Consider the following 16,691-nt stretch of genomic DNA (forward strand, 5'->3'; position numbering starts at 1 on the left):
GGCAGAAATCTCCAGGAAGAACTCCACCAAGACGAATGCCTGTTCTACCCAGGCCTAGGAGAAATGGCTGTGCAGTGGGAAGATGAACGCATTCATCAGCATTCTTGTCCAGGAGTAGCTCATCATCCTCTCCTGTCATTTCTGGTCACCACCAAAGAAGTCTCCCAAAAGGACATCTAATCTCTAGTTAAGGCAATTAACTAGTGAATTAACCATTGAATTGCACACTAAACAGGTGAATTGTATGGTATATGAATTATACATCAATAAAGCTGTATATATACTGTGTATGTATGTGTGTGTATGTATATATATATAGTGTGTGTGTATATATGTACATACAATAGAAATTCTAAGGAACCAAGCAATAAATCTAAGAAAAATTACCAAATAATGGAGAAAATAATATGGTACATTTAAAAACATTTAAAAGGTAAACTAGAAATATGCCATATTAATAGGAAGAATCATATAACAAAAAATTGTCAGCTGTCCCCAGATTCAAAACAATTTGAATACAAATCTCATTTGTATTTTCAGGAAACTTGATAAACAATTCTAAGATTTAGGTAGAAGAACAAAGAAAAATGGTTAGCCAAGACAATCTAGAAGAAGAAAAAGATGGGAATGGTTCCTCTATCAAGACTTAGGATGAAACTTAGCTAATTAAGACAATACGTTGTAGTGCAGGGATAGAAAGTTGACTAATGGAACAAATTAACGAGCCTAGAAATGGACCTGTCAATCTTTGGAAATTTGATTTATGGTGGAGAGGACGATGCAGATCACTGGTGGAGAAGGAACTGCTCAGTGAGTGGTGCTGGGGCAATTGTCTCTCCACATAGAAAAATATGAAATTGTATCTCTGTTTCACACCATATATCAATATAAATCCCCAATGGATTCAGGGCTTAAGTGTGAAAATAAATATTTTAAAAGTTATGACTGAGTGTGGTGGCTCACGCCTGTAATCCCAGCACTTTGGGAGGCCGAGGTGGGCGGATCACGAGGTCAGGAGATCGAGACCATCCTGGCTAACATGGTGAAACCCCATCTCTACTAAAAATACAAAAAATTAGCTGGGCGTGGTGGCAGGTGCCTGTAGTCCCAGCTACTCGGGAGGCTGAGGCAGGAGAATGGCGTGAACCCGGAAGGCAGAGCTTGCAGTGAGCTGAAATTGTGCCACTGCACTCCAGCCTGGGTGACAGAGCAAGACTCTGTCTCAAAAAAAAAAAAAAAAAAACTTTCAGTCTGGGCAACATTGTGAGACTCATCTCTACAAAAAAAATTAAACAATTAGCTAGCTGGTGTGCGCCTGTAGTCACAGCTACATGGGAGGCTGGGGTGGGAGGATTGCTTGAGCCCAGGAGGTCAGGGCTGCAGTGAGCTGTGATTGTGTCACTGCACTCCAGGTTGGGTGACAGAGCAAGATCCTGTCTCAAAAAAGAAAGAAAAGAAAATTTTTAGAAGAAAATGGAGGACAATATCTTTATTACCTTGGGATAAGGATTTCTTAACTAAGACATAAAGGAAAATATTAAATTTGACTACATTGATGTTAAAAAATTTCTGTTTATTAAAGGACATCATAAAGAGAGGGAAGAATCAAGCCCCAATCTGGGATACAACTGCAACACATATAACTGATAAAAGATTAACATCCAGTGTTAGCGAGAACTCCTGTATAGCAAAGACAAGACAACCCAGTATAAGAATAGGCAAAACACTTGAACAGACATTTCACACAGAGGAAACACAGATGGTAAATAAACACGCTTAACCTCATCACTGATCAGGGAAATCTAGATCTCAACTAGAAATCATTTTATACCCAGCAGATTGGAAAAATTAAGAAGTTTGCCAATCTGAGTTTCAGAAATGATGTAAATGAAAGAAATTCACAAGCACTAGTGAGAATATAAATTGGTACACTGGAAAACAAATTGACATCATTTTGTAAAGCTGTACATTTGTATATCCTATGACAGAGCAGTTCAACTTCTAGTATATATTCTAGAGAAACTCTTGTACATGAGCATCATGAAACATAAAAGAATGTTTAATACAACCCTGTTCACGAAATAGTGAAAATGAGTGAGCATGGATGAATCTTAGTACCAGAATGCTGAGTGAGAAAAGCTAGTTTCAGAAGACTACATACCTAAAGAGACATTTTTATGAGGTTCAACAAGCAAAATGAAACCCTATATTGTTTAGTGATACATATGTTATAAAACTATATATATATATAGAAGTGTATATGTATATGACTCTGTATCTGTATATATAAAAAGGTAAGGAAATGATAAAACCTAACATTCAAGAAAGAGGTTATACCTGGTGGGATCACAAGGTTGGGATATAAAAGGAGTACATAGGTAGAAGCAATGGTAGTGCTTGTGTTCTGCTGCTTAAATTTCATGGCTTAATAATGGACATTTCATTTATTATTATGCTGTGTGACACATTACATATATTCTTGTTTATTAAATGCATTAAATAAGATACACATGAAAAATACTTGCTTTAATTCTGGACTCAGATATAATTGTGCACATGAAGTGGCTTTGGTGGGTAGAACGGGGAGGGCAGCCTACAAGAGCTCAGTACAATAGGGCCTGAGGCCCTTCCACCGGAAGAAGGAGCCAACTCCTCCACCCCCACATCAAGGCCTAGGATTCCAAAAGCAAAGAGGCATTTTGAGTAAGCTTTGCAGTTTTTCTCTCACTTGATCCACTCTTAGCCCACATCTGTGACCTGAAGAGAGAGAAGCGTGTAAGTAAACAGAAAAAGGTCTGTTATTAAAAACCTCACAAGTCTCTGGGGTAAAAGCTGCCCTGATTTGGAACACCTCTAACTGAATATTATCTAAAAAGAAAAGGCAGCCATTTCTCCCTCTTTGCAGAGCTGCGAGTGCGCTGTGAGGTCTCCGAGGTAAAAGTGATGGCCCAGGATGCCCTAACAGGAGGGTGCAGGTCTGGGGAAGTGGTCCTCATGCCTCTTCCATGTGACAGTGCCCCTTGGACAATTTAGATGCCAATAGAACTCTGCTGGGTAGAGGCTCAGTGCCCAGGGAGTGTCATGTGAGACTAGATCCTGTGTACCCACAAGAGCAAGTAAGAGAATGTTAGCCAAAGCAATCTTGAGCAAGAAAAACAAAGCTAGTGGCATCACACTTCCTGATTTTAAAGCTACACTAATCAAAACAGTGTGATACTGGCATAAAAAACAGACATGTAGACCATTGGAACAGAATAGAGAGCCCTGAAATAAATCCACTTATATATGCCCAACTGATCTTTGACAAGGGTGCCAAGAACACACGATGGAGAAAGGACAGTCTCTTCAATAAACGGTGCTAGGAAAACCAGATATTCACATGCAGAAGAATGAAATTGGATCCTTATCTTGCAGCACATAAAAGTATCAACTCAAATGGATTAAAGACTTAAACATAAGACCTGAAACTAAACTACTAGAAGAAAACATACGGATAAACATTCTTGATATTGGCCTGGGCAGTGATTTTTTGGATGTGACACCAAAAGCAAGGGCAACAAAGGCAAAAATAAGCAAGTGGGACAACATCAAACTAAAAAGCTTCTGCACAGGAAAGAAAATAACCAACAAAACAAAAAGGCAACCTAGGGAATGGGAGAAAATATTTGCAAACCATAGATCTGATAAGGGGTTAATATTCAAAATATATAAGAAACTTAAAACAACTCAGTAGCAAAAACAAAAAACAACAAAAAACAAACAAAAAACAAATAACCCAACTAAAAAAATGGGTAAAGAGCTGATTAGACATTTATCTAAAGAAGACATACAAATAGCCAACAGGTATATAAAAAGGTCCTCAACATCACTATTCATCAGGGAAATGCAAATCAAAACCACAATGAGACAGCACCTTCCACTTGTTAGAATGGCTGTTATCAAAAGGACAAACAAAAACAGGTGTTGGTGAGGATGTGCAGCAAAGGGAATACACACTGTTGGTGGGAATGTAAGTTAGCACAGCCACTGTGGAAAACAATATAAAGGTTTCTCAAAAAATTAAAAACAGACCTACCATATAATCCAGCAATTCCACTTCTAGACATGTATTCAAAGGAGATGAAATCAGTATCTCAAAGTGATATCTGTACCCCCACTGCAGCACTATTCATAACCGCCAAGATATGGAAACAACTAAGTGTCTGTTGATGGATGAATGGATAAAGAAAATGTGATATATACATATACTTATATATTATATATACATATATACACACACATCCATATATATGCAATCAATACTCTATTGTGTGTATATATATACACATATTCATAATATATAAGTATATACTTATATATTATATATAATATATACACACACACACACACAAAATAGAGTATTAATCAGCCACAAAAGAGAAGGAAATCCTGCCATTTGCAACAACTTGGATGAAGCTGGAGGACATTATGTTAAATGAAACAAGCCAGAACCAGAAAGAAGAATACTGTATGATCTCGCTTATATGTGGAATCTAGGAGGTCAAACTGAGAGAAGCAGAGAGTAGAATGATGGTTGCCAGGGGATGGATGAGAGAGGAGTAGGAAGACACTGGTCAAAGGGTACAAAGCTTCAGTTATGTGGGATAGATAACTTCTAAACAGCATGGTGACTATAGTTAATAATACTGTGTTATTACATATACTGAAATTTGCTAAGAGAGCAGAGATCAAGTGTTGTCACCACACACACACACGAGTAACTAGGTGAGGTGTGGATATGTTAGCTTGATTGTGGCAACCATTGCACAATATATACGTATATCAAAATATCACATTGTACACTTCAAATGTATACACTTTTTATTTGTCAAGTGTACCTCAATAAAGCTAGAGAAAAAAATAATAGTAAAGAGTAAGACCCTTGGAAACGCCTTGAGGTACTTGGTGACAGTCAATCTTCTGACCTCATCTATATCCACAACCCAGGTTATATTTCTGTTTAAGAGAATAAGGTTGTATTTTTGTTTACTGGATTATAGTGTCAGCATTAGTCTTAACTCTGTCTCCTTCTCTGTCTCTCTCTCCTCTCTTTCTCTCTCTCTCTCTGTATCTAGCTCTGCTTCCCTCTCTTCCCATCTCCCTCCATCCATCTACTAGGAATATTGTGCTGGCCTTGGTTTCCATGCTCTCCCTCTCCTATGGCTCCCTCACTCTGCCTCGGCCTGAGCGAGCATGAATCACTTCTGCTGGGGTGTGCTCTGCTGTACTGCTTTTGTTCTCAGAGCTGTGATGTAAATATGACTACTTCAATGTTTTAATTTTCCCTTTCTCTGGTATTGTGCTTCTTAACTCAACATATTCTAAACAAATCTCTTAAGAATCTTTACACAATTGTTGGTGTTTTATGTGTAAATGCCAAGGTTGACAAACTGCTTTGAGAAATTTAATTATAAACCGAGTAAGCTTATTTGAAAATTGAAAGTGGTATTTTATTTGCTCCTAAATATATTTACACATAAAGAGAACATAATGTGATGCCAGACCCCAAGAGAGACTGAGCACACATTAATTGATGCCGATGGCAAAAGCTTAAGGGTATCATTCCATTCAAACTATGCAGATCCCATTTAATTCAATAATGCAAATATCTGCATAGCTAATGGTTGTCAAACCTTAACAATAGTCACTTATGTCAGACAATATAATCTAAATATGAAAGTTTTGAAGCATTTCTTAGAGATCGTTGCAATTTGTTGTCCTATAATGTAAGGATGTACTACTGTCTTCAACAGGCAACATGGCCTTTCAGAGTTCAGTTTTCTTAGATCAATTTGAAATTAGATTGTCAGATCAATATATTGAAACTCTGAAATGGCAATCTCACCATTCAAACAATTATAGCTGGCTGTTTAAAACTTGCATTTTGTAAGGTAGACTTTTTACCACGGGAAGTCTGGAGACATCCTTAGATTTTAGCAGAAAGCAACAGCTTGGTTAATTACATGAACTCTGTTGGGCTACTTATTAGAATACTATTAGGTTTGTGTCAACATGATATAAACATTGATTGCTGTCTAATCTCTGTGGATCTAGAAAATTAATGTTCTGATTACAAATAATTTATGTGTGGTAAGAACAACCCTGCTGTTAATAGGAATAATTGCTGTGAATATTTTTTATAGTAAAACTGGTTTTGAACCTTCAAAGTCAGTTTTAAAGACCTCGACATTATAAGAGGATAACAAAGAGAATACACTTTTCTTTCTAGTTAGAGCTTTTGTTAGGTTTAGCTGCCTTGTGTTTAATTATCAGGTTTTAATTCTTTGCTCTATTGCTGAACAAAAAAAAGAAAGAGGAAAGAAAGGAAAGAAAGAAAGAAAAAGAAAGAAGAAAGAAAGGAAAGAAAGAAAGAAAAAGAAAAAAAAAGAAAAAGAAAGGAGAAAGATCTGGAACCAAACCAATTTCCAGTGGGTTAGAAGTAGAGTTGTTAGCATCTTTGAATATAAAATTCAAATTCAAATTCAAAATATCAAGAAGATGGCTTGTTGGCAAAACAAGTTAAAATTATGTTTATTGGGAACAAGAGTATATTTGAGTGGAAAGCCTATGGCAGTGAAAAGAGCCATGGATTAAGAGTGAAAAGATGCCATCCTGGCTAACACAGTGAAACCCCATCTCGGCTAAAAATACAAAAAAATTAGCCAGGCGTGGTGGCAGGCGCCTGTAGTCCCAGCTACAGGGGAGGCTGAGGCGGGAGAATGGCGTGAACCTGGGAGGCAGAGCTTGCAGTGAGCTGAGATCGCGCCACTGCACTCCAGCCTGGGTGACAGAGTGAGACTCTGTCTCAACAACAACAACAAAAAAGAGTGAAAAGATGTAGGTTCTAGCACTGGCTTGAGATCCTGAAAAATTCGCCAGACCTTTCTTGGCCTCAGTTTCCTTATGTGTCAAATGGCTGATGAGACCTGGTAGTCTGTAATGTATCTTCCCAGTAAGAAAAAAATGATTTCCCTGAAACAAAACTGAGAAAGGATTCATTACATACAAATACAGAAGAATTGCTAGGGTTGCTAGTGGTAGATGAGATGACCATGCCATATAAAAGAAGACTGTTCTTGTGCTGAGAGGCAGCCCTATGGCAACTGTCTTCATTAGATGCCCACTTGTGTCCCTCTGAATCACTCTCTGCTCTTCAACCCTGTGGATGAAAAATGATATGGGCGGATGTCTCCAACTGTTGCTGAATATGTCTACATTTCACCTTCTTGCCGTTGGGCACTCAGCGTGCAGTCAGCTCTCTTGAGGTGTGCAACTGTTATACTATATGGGAACCTCAGGCTTTGGGCTGTATCACGCTGTCATGCATTACAGAAGTGCAGCTTCATGTCACCTATGACCTTGGCACAGGTTGAACTGCTATATGTTTCCGACGATGCCTCTCTGTAGCATGACTTTTCTCATCAGAACTTTTCCTCTAACCATGACCCTTGGGATCATTCGTTAGTTCATCTTTCCTCTTCCCTGTTCCCTGGAGATGCTGGGAATCTTTTCTACCTGGATCCAGCGGCTGTCTTTTGGGCCACGCTATTTTAATGCCATATATGTACCCTGAAACACTCTCTCCTTTTAAGTCTATATCTATATCCATATTTATATTTTGTAAAATCTCCAAGAGCATGTATAAATGTCCAGGACACTTTTATTGTTGGTGCTGTTTACCTGGCTTGCATGCTCTGAACACCAGAATCTTGGTGGTAGTAGAATAGTTACTGAGGTCTTTAGTAGAAAGTCTGGTTTGGCTGCAAGAAAAAGAAAACTCCCAACTCAATTGGCTTAAACAAAAAGAAGATGTATCACATATAACAAGAAGTCTGGCTCCAATGTTGACTGACTCATGAACTAAACACATCATTGAGAACCCGGGGTGGGTAAAGTAATAATCCAAGTTCAAACCTCTCAGCATCCTTGCTTGTCCTCATCATTGCAAAATGGCTGCAGCAGCTCATTGATCACATGTTATTGTGATCATGTCAGCAGCAGAAGGGGGATTTTCCTGTGTGTGTGTTTGTTGTTGTTAAAAAAAAATACCCTTTTTGTATTGCCCTCCCCAACCACCAGATTTTTATTAGTATTTCAGTGACCAGAGTTGTATGCCCATGCCCTCACCTGTTACTGGTAAGAGGAATAAAACTATCATGGCTCCTATTTAATTGCTATCTTGTTTTATTTCACAAGTTTATTCATATAGGCATAATAAGAGGTGTTAACTAATAAATAAATACCTTTTTTTTGGTATGGCTAACAAAGCTAGAGCCACATGATATTGAAGCTTTAGAATGAACTTTTTTCTGGAGGCTTTGCACAGTTCCTAGAGGGGTAAATTTCTTATATGTGTGAGAATAATTTTTATCATTGTTATTAGCACTATTTTCTCTGAGATCCTCATATTTGTTAATATTTCTGGCCTGCTAGGAAATGAATTTACTGTCTGTGAGTCCTAATGTCACAAGTCACCTAGTGGATGAGTTTCCTAGGAAGACTTTGTAGATGTCATTCCCACATGTAAAATATAGGCTTTGTTCTGTAATAGTGAGCTTATCACATCTAATGAAAAGGAACTTTTGGCATAGGCAATATCCAATTATATTCTGGTAAGAAAGGGAAATGATCATAAGTATTAATTCCCCCCAGTGGTGAATAAGCTATATCAATTTCTTTAGCTATTTTTTTAATTTATGAAATAGAAAATTTCATTGTGAAAAATAAACAAATTAAAAAGGGCACTATCCACATTATTTAGTCTTTGTTATTATTGTTTTGTTGACAAGGCCAATGAATATATGTCATACTCTACAAAATTGTTATTTTAAAATTGTCTTGATGACATATTAGCTTACAATTTATATCTCATGGGAGAAGATCGCTCATGGGATTTCTTTCTTTTGAATTTTGACAGTTCCTTTGGGACAAAATACTAGGTAAAGAGTGCTTTATTCTAGTGTGTGAGTAGATTATAATCTGTTAAACTGAGGGTGAAGGATAGATTAAGAATAACTTTTTTCTAATGTAGATTCAAATAAAATATTAATCATAATGAAAACAGTTCATTTAGTTCAATTAGTCCTAGGTAATTTTTGTTATGTTGAGCTTGGGCTTTTGATTTTTTAAGAACATTTAATACCATGAAGTTCAGTTTCTGAAAAATGTACAGTTCAGTGGATTTTAGTATATTCACAAAATGCTGCATTAATCACCACAGTTTTATTTCAAAACATTTTTATCACCTCTAGAAGAAACCTCATACTCACTTTTCCCTTCCCTCAGCCTGTGGCAAGTACTAATTTACTTTCTGTCTCTATGGATCTGCCTATTCCGAATATAGCGTGTAAACGGAATCATAAATACATGTTTTTTTGTGCTTGGCTTCTCTCACTTAGCACAATACTTTTAAGATTCATCTGTATTGTATAGCCTGTATCAGTACTTCCATTGTGTGGATGTACCACTGAATTAGTTTCCCATCGCTGCTATAACAAATTACCACAAAATTGGTTGCTTAAAACAGCACACATTTATTGCCGTACAGTTCTGGGGATCAGAAGTCTGAAATCAATTTCTCTTGGCTGAGATCAAGGCTCAATAGGGCCATACTTGCTCTACAGGCTCGGGGAGAGTCCATTTCTTCACCTTTTTCAGCTCCTGGTGACTGCTGGCATTCCTTGGCTTATGGCTCCTTCCTCCATCCTCCAAGCCAGCAGTGTAGCATTTTGCTTCAGTTGTCACATTGCCTTCTGTTCTGTAGTCAAATCCTCCTCTACCTCCCTCATATGGGGACCCTTCAGATTACATTGGGTCCACCTGGATAATTCAGGATATGCTCCCTATTTTAAGGTCCTCAAAGTAGCCAGGCATGGTGGGTCATGCCTGTAATCCCAGAACTTTGGGAAGCTGTGGCAGGAGGGTCGCTTGAGCTGAGGAATTCAAGACCAGACTGGGAAACATCTCTACAAGGAAAAAAAAAAAAAAAAAAAATAGCCAGGTGTGGTGGTGTGCAACTGTAGTCCCAGCAACTTGGGAGGCCAAGGTGGAAGGACTGCTTGAGCCCAAGAGGTTGAGGCTGCAGTGAGCCAAGATGGCGCCACTACACTCCAGCCTTGGGTGGCGGAATAAAACCTTGACTGGAAAAAAATTCTTAACGTGATCCCATCTGCAGGGTGCTTTTGCCATGTAAGATAACAACCACAGGTTCCAGGGGTTAGGGCCACTGGAGGCCACTATTCAGTCTATCAGAACCACGGTTTGTTTATCCATCATTAATTAACGAGCATTTGGTTTGTCTACATTGTCGTTGTTATGAATAAGGCTGCTCTGAACATTCACTTACAGGCTTTATGTGGACAAGTGTCTTCAGTTCTCTTGGGTGTATACCTAAGAGTAGAAATGCTGTGTCACATGTCACAGCAATTTGAGGAATTGCCAAACTGTTTATTTATTTATTTATTTATTTATTTATTTATTTAGATGGAGTCTCGCTCTGTCGCCCAGGCTGGAGTGCAGTGGCGCCATCTGGGCTCACTGCAAGCTCCGCCTCCCGGGTTCACGCCATTCTCCTGCCTCAGCCTCCTGAGTAGCTGGGACCACAGGCGCCCGCCACCACGCCCAGCTAATTTTTTGTATTTTTTAGTAGAGACGGGGTTTCACCATGTTGGCCAGTATGGTCTCGGTCTCTTGACCTCGTGATCCACCCACCTCAGCCTCCCAAAGTGCTGGCTGCACCATTTTCCATTTCCACTATCAATGTATGAGGGTTTCAATTTTTCCACATCCTTACCAACATTTGTTATTGTCTGTCTTTTTGATTATAGCTATTTCAGTGGATGTGAAGTGGTGTCTCGGTGTGGCTTTGATTTGCATTTCCCTGATGACTAACGATGTTGACCATCTTTTCATTGGCTCATTGATCATTTATCTGTCTTTCAAGAAATATCTATTGAGGTCCTTTGCCTATTCTAAAACTAGGTTATTTTGTTGAGTTGTAAGAGTTCTTTCTATATTCTAGTTATAAGTCCCTTATTAGATATAGGATTTTCAAATATTTTCTACTGTCTTGTACATTGTCTTTTCGATTTCTTCATGTTGTCCTTTGAAGCACAAAAGTTGTTAGTTTTAATGAAGTTTACCTATCTTTTCTTTTGTGCTTTTAGCATCCTATCTAGTACCATGGCGACCTACCGTGGTTCAGACCAATGGGAACCACCCCTTTTGACACTTATAGCTGTGTGGGTTATCTTAGAAAAGCAGGGCTAGACCAGGTGCGGTGGCTTACGCCTGTAATCCCAGCACTTTGGGAGGCTAAGGCAGGCGGATCATGAGGTCGAGAGATCAAGACCATCCTGGCCAACACAGTGAAACCTGTCTCTACTAAAAATACGAAAACTTAGCTGGATGTGGTGGTGTGCACCTGTAGTCCCAGCTATTCGGAAGCTGAGGCAGGAGGATTGCTTGAACCCGGGAGGCGGAGGTTGCAGTAAGCCAAGATCGTGCCACTGCACTCCAACCTGGAGACAGTGAGAATCTGTCTCAAAAAAAAAAAAAAAAAAAAAAAAAGAAAAGAAAAAAAGAAAAGAAAAGCACAGCTGGCCATCACCAGGGTCCCCTGCAGGTCCCCCAGGTCAGGCAGTTATTTATCACAGTACTTGGATAGGTTTTAACCTCAGAACTCTATAAAGTCACAGAAAAATTACTTCAATGTGACAGAACCCAAACTAGGAAATAAGATCTCTTTGCAGTTTATGTTACACACACACACATACTCTCTCAACCATAATTAGACACAGCAAACCATAAATAAGACACAGCGGGGTTCACATGTCACCTTCCATCTCTCTCATGAGAGAGCTGGAGGGCGCCTTCGTCAGTGTGGATCCTGTCCATCCTGCTCCTCTGTGAGCTCCCTGATATGGGAGCAGTGCTGTTCTGTGCTGATCTCGCCCAGCAAGTTGCTTCCTCCTTTTGAGTCTTTGTTGTCATTTGTATTAAAGTCTTGGCCTCCACTTACTCTCGATCTGTGTTCACTGAATCAACCACCCAGGGCTGTTGCTAGTGTCACATAACCTGGGAATGGCTTTACAAACAAAACAACACCCATTCCTGGGACCTGCTGCTCCTTTCTAGTCTCTGACCTGCATTCAACTGCCTCTCTATTGCATCCCTGCTTTAGCCACAGGAAGGGTGCTTTGTATTCAGCATCTTTTTTCTTTATTTAAACAAAAACAAAACTTCTGAATTGGATCTTCTGTTGTAGGGAAATGCAATGTGTGTCATTCCTGGGGGACACTCCAGTGGGCATCTCTGCAGCTCCTGCAGCCGGCAGTGCTCACTCATTATGGCATGTCTACTGCGGCACAGGTGGGACAGGGACCCCACAGGGCCTGAGAATCACATGGTAGGTCTTCAGCAAAGGCTGACTGAATGAGTACAGGTTAATGATGGAAACTGAGATCCTTAGAAATGGAGTAACTCTCTCTAGAGACAGAGGACGAACTAAGTGGCCTTTTCCAAGTGAGTACTCATCAACCTTTGGGGGAACAGATACCCAGTTTCATTATAATTCACTTTTCAATTATTGGAAATACTGAATTTATTATTCAGTTTATTGATGAAATGGAAGTAACAGTCCCCTGCAGTGTGTATATGTATGTGTTTGCTGAAGGAGGTGGCCATGTATTTAATGGTAAATTTCAGTATCCAGAGCATTTTCTGCTTTTAGTTTTGATTTTCTTTTATGTTACTAGATACATTCTTAACGTGATCTTAATGTAGTTAAGTTAGCTTATAACGGCTACGGGATGAAATAGGCTCCTAGACAGCACATTATAATGCCCCTTCTGAGAAAAGAATTACAGCAAAAGCTGGACCCAATTGTAAGAACATTAAACTTATAAAAGCATGAAATTGCTTCATAGGGTGTACATAAATTAATATCTTCTTTGCACTGGTGGTTTTCCCATATAGTACATCACTCAGGCTCAGTAACACACAAGTATGCTTTTGTACCAGTGAAGATTGCATTGCAAAGCTGTATCATCTACTGGAAAAAAAAAGAATAAAAAAGGAAAAGAAATACCCAGAATAGTTTGGGCTGGTCCAGGAGTGAAGGACACTTTAAAGATTGCCTTTCTCCTGAACTCCTACCCTGCTCTCTGCCCTTTCTTGTGGACTGATGGCCTTTCATGAGTTGGCAGGACTTACCTATCTTGATCTTCTGGTCCCATGTAAAACGCACGTTCTTATATCCAGAGGATCAGAGCCAGCCTAGACAGCCCAACACCATGCAGACAACCGTGCCATGGACACTTCAACTCAACTGCAATGTCGATTTGTTTGCAAAGATGAGCCAGTACTGTAAATGTCAAGCAACATTGCTCTGTGCAGCAGAGTCAGCCATCTTTGAACTCACCAGAAAGTACCTATGAGACTTGCGGACTTTTGAGCATATTACATTGATCATGTTGAAAGGTAGAGGCAAAAAGAACCTGTTCCTGCCTGTGTAGCAGTTTTTATTCTTTTGATTTTGAATAAGAGTAACATTTTTTGGCCAGCACTTTGAAAATGGCCCTCTCTGAAGAATGGTTCTCTAGCATACTTATAAACGGGCGGTAACTTTTACTTTGGAATGACCTGCAAGGAGCTCCATCTTCCAGAACAGGTGAAAAGGGCATAGGCTCTGGAATCAGAAAAAGCATGTTTAGCTGCAGGCTCTTAACACAGGGGGCCATATTAATCTCTGTATTGTTCCAGTTTCAGTGCATGTGCTGCCAAGGCAAGCACAGCCATAGCCTTTTAACATGTTTCCTGGCTTTACTAATAAATCCACAAAAATGGGAAAGATTTAAGACTTAATATTTTTAAAATGCAGATCTGATTCTGTCACTCTCACCCCTACCCTGATTTTCTCAGTGGCTTCCCACTGCACTTGGAATAAATTCACACTCTTTGCCATGGCCTAACGGCCCTGCACAACCTGGTACTTTCTACTCTCAGACCTCACTTTATACCTCCTTTCCCTGGCCCCCAGCTCCAGTTATAGTCTCTCTTTCCTAGAACACCCCAGACTTGTTCTGCCTCTGGGCTATTGCACCTGTGATTCCCTTTGCTCGGAACTCTCTTTCCCTAGAGCTTCAGCTCTTCCTATGCCTGCCTGTCACCCTTCAGATATCAGCTCAGCTGGGTGCAGTGGCTCACATTGGAATCCCAGTGTCCCCGTGCTTTGGGAGGCCAAGGCAAGAGGATTGCTTGAGACCAGGAGTTTGAAACCAGCCTGGGCAACATAAGGAGCACCCCCTTACTACAAAATTAGCTGGGTATGGTGGTGTGCACCTGTGGTCCCAGCTTCTTGGGAGGCTGAGATAGGAGGATCACTTGAGCCTGGGAGGTCGAGGCTGCAGTGAGCCACAGCACACCAGCCAGGGTGACACAGCGAGACTCTCAGAAAAACAAACAAACAAACAAACAAACCAAAAAACCAATCCCACTCCCTTAACAAAATTCAAATATCTAGCTCACATGAAAGTAGCACCTTTTCAGAGGTGACACTTTTTTTTTTCTTAAGTCAACTTTTATTTTAGATTCAGGGTGTACATGTGCAGGTTTGTTACTTGCGTATATTGCCTGATGCTGGTGTTTGGGGTTCATAGTTGACCCTATCCTCCAAGTAGTGAGCATAGTCCCCAATAATTAGTTTTACAACTGTTGTCCTTCTTCTCCCTCCCCCTGTATTAGTTCCCAGTGTCTATTGTTGCCATCTTTATGTCTATGAGTACCCGATATTTAGCTCCCACTCATAAGTGAGAATATGTGGTATTTGGTTTTTTGCTCCTGCATTAATAATGGCCTCCAGCTGTATCCATGTTGCTGCAAAGGACATGAATTCCTTCTTTTTAATGGCTGCATAGTATTCCCTGGTGTATATGTGCTTCATTTTCTTCATCCAGTCCACCGTTGATGGGCACCTAGGTTGATTCCATGTCTTTGCTATTGTGAATAGTGCAGCAATGAACATAATGAACGCATGTGTCTTTTTGGTAGAACGATTTATTTATTTTTGGATATATACCCAGTCATGGGCTTGCTCTAAGTTCCTTGAGAAATCTCCACACTGCTTTACACATTGGCTGAAGTAATTCATGTTCCCAGCAACAGTATATTAGCATCCTCTTTTCTCCATAGCCTTGCCAGCAGCTGTTATTTTTTGACTTTTTAGTAATGCTTCAGACGACAGAATTGCTGTCATGGTGGGCTATAGACTGCATTCTAGACCCTGGAGCTACTGTAGCCCACGCCCCAGACCCTGGCTCCTCAGCTGCTGTACTAACACCCATTCCTGGCACACCATCTCCAACACTGCAGTGGAGGAGGGGGTGGTGCCTGCATCCCAGGCACCAGTGCCACTGCTGCCTCAAACCCAGGGGCCATGGTTCTTCCACAAGTACCTGAATTCCCAACCTTGGCCCTGTGGCTACTTCACAGGTGCTGCACACCAGACAGTAGTGCCACTGCCACCATGAGCATGCCTGTGAGCTGGCTCTGGCTTCAAGAGGGATCTGTCACAAGTTCACCTGTGGGAGAAGAAGAGATCAGGAAGACCCCAGCATCCTTCACCACCCCATAAGCCCTTGCTGTCTTTGTAGACACCTGCAGCCTTGGCCACTGAGGACCCCCACCTCTCTACAGTTCTGTCAGCTGAGGTGAGCATTAGCGAAGATTATAGGGGAGGTTCTGGCCAAAGGGATCTCTTGGCACAATAAATGACAATAGTTAGTTCTTGCCTATCAATAATTACTTTAAATGTGAATGGATTAAATTCTCTAATCAATAGACATAGGATTTAAAAAATAGGATCCAACAATATGCTGTCTGCAAGAGTTTCATCTTAGCTTTAAGGATACAAATAGGTTGAAAAAGATATTCCTTGAAAAAGATATTCCATGTAACTGGAAAGCAAGAGAGGGAAGAGGTAGTTATATCAGACAAAATAGACTTTTAGTCAAAAACTGTAAGAAGAGACAAAAATGTCAATATGTAATGATAAAGGGGTCAATTTATGAAGAAGACATAATAATTATAAATATATACACATCCAACACTGGAGCACCTAAATATATAAAGCGAATATTAAGAGATCTGAAGGGAGAAATGGAGAGCAATGAAATAATAGTAGATGACTTTAGTACACCACTTTCAACAGTGGGTAGACCACCTAGGCAGAATACTAATAAGGACACATTGGACTTGAACTACACTTTAGACAAGGGGTGTCCAATCTTTTGGCTTTCCTGGGCCATATTGGAAAAAGAAGAATTGTCTTGGGCCACACATAAAATACACTAACACTAATGATAACTGATGAGCTAAAAAAAAAAATCACACAAAAAAATTTCATAATGTTTTAAGAAAGTTTGCGAATTTGTGTTGGGCCACATTCAAAGCCATCCTGGGCTACATGTGGCCTGCTGGTTGTGGGTTGGACAAGCTTGCTTTAGACCAAATGTACTAAGCAGATATATGCAGAACATGCCATTCAACAACAGCAGAATACCCATTCTTCTCAAGCTCGCATGGAATATTCCTAGGATAGATCATATGTTAGGCTACAAATGAATTTTTATCGAATATCTTTTCTGACCGCAATG

At 40.0% G+C, this 16,691-nt stretch overlaps 1 long non-coding RNA gene across 1 annotated transcript in view; it reads right to left on the reverse strand.

The window, feature by feature from the left end:
* Window positions 1–9,552: 9,552 nt before the first annotated feature.
* The window catches only part of LOC134757049 (uncharacterized), a 99,482-nt gene continuing 92,343 nt past the window's right edge, over window positions 9,553–16,691 (reverse strand). The window contains exon 5 of the long non-coding RNA XR_010130664.1: window positions 9,553–10,004. This is a non-coding gene — a long non-coding RNA (uncharacterized lncRNA). The remainder of the gene's footprint in view (window positions 10,005–16,691) is intronic.

The sequence above is a fragment of the Gorilla gorilla genome, chromosome 14 (genome assembly GCF_029281585.2).
Source record: "Gorilla gorilla gorilla isolate KB3781 chromosome 14, NHGRI_mGorGor1-v2.1_pri, whole genome shotgun sequence".
In the NCBI taxonomy this organism is placed as follows: Eukaryota; Metazoa; Chordata; class Mammalia; order Primates; family Hominidae; genus Gorilla; species Gorilla gorilla.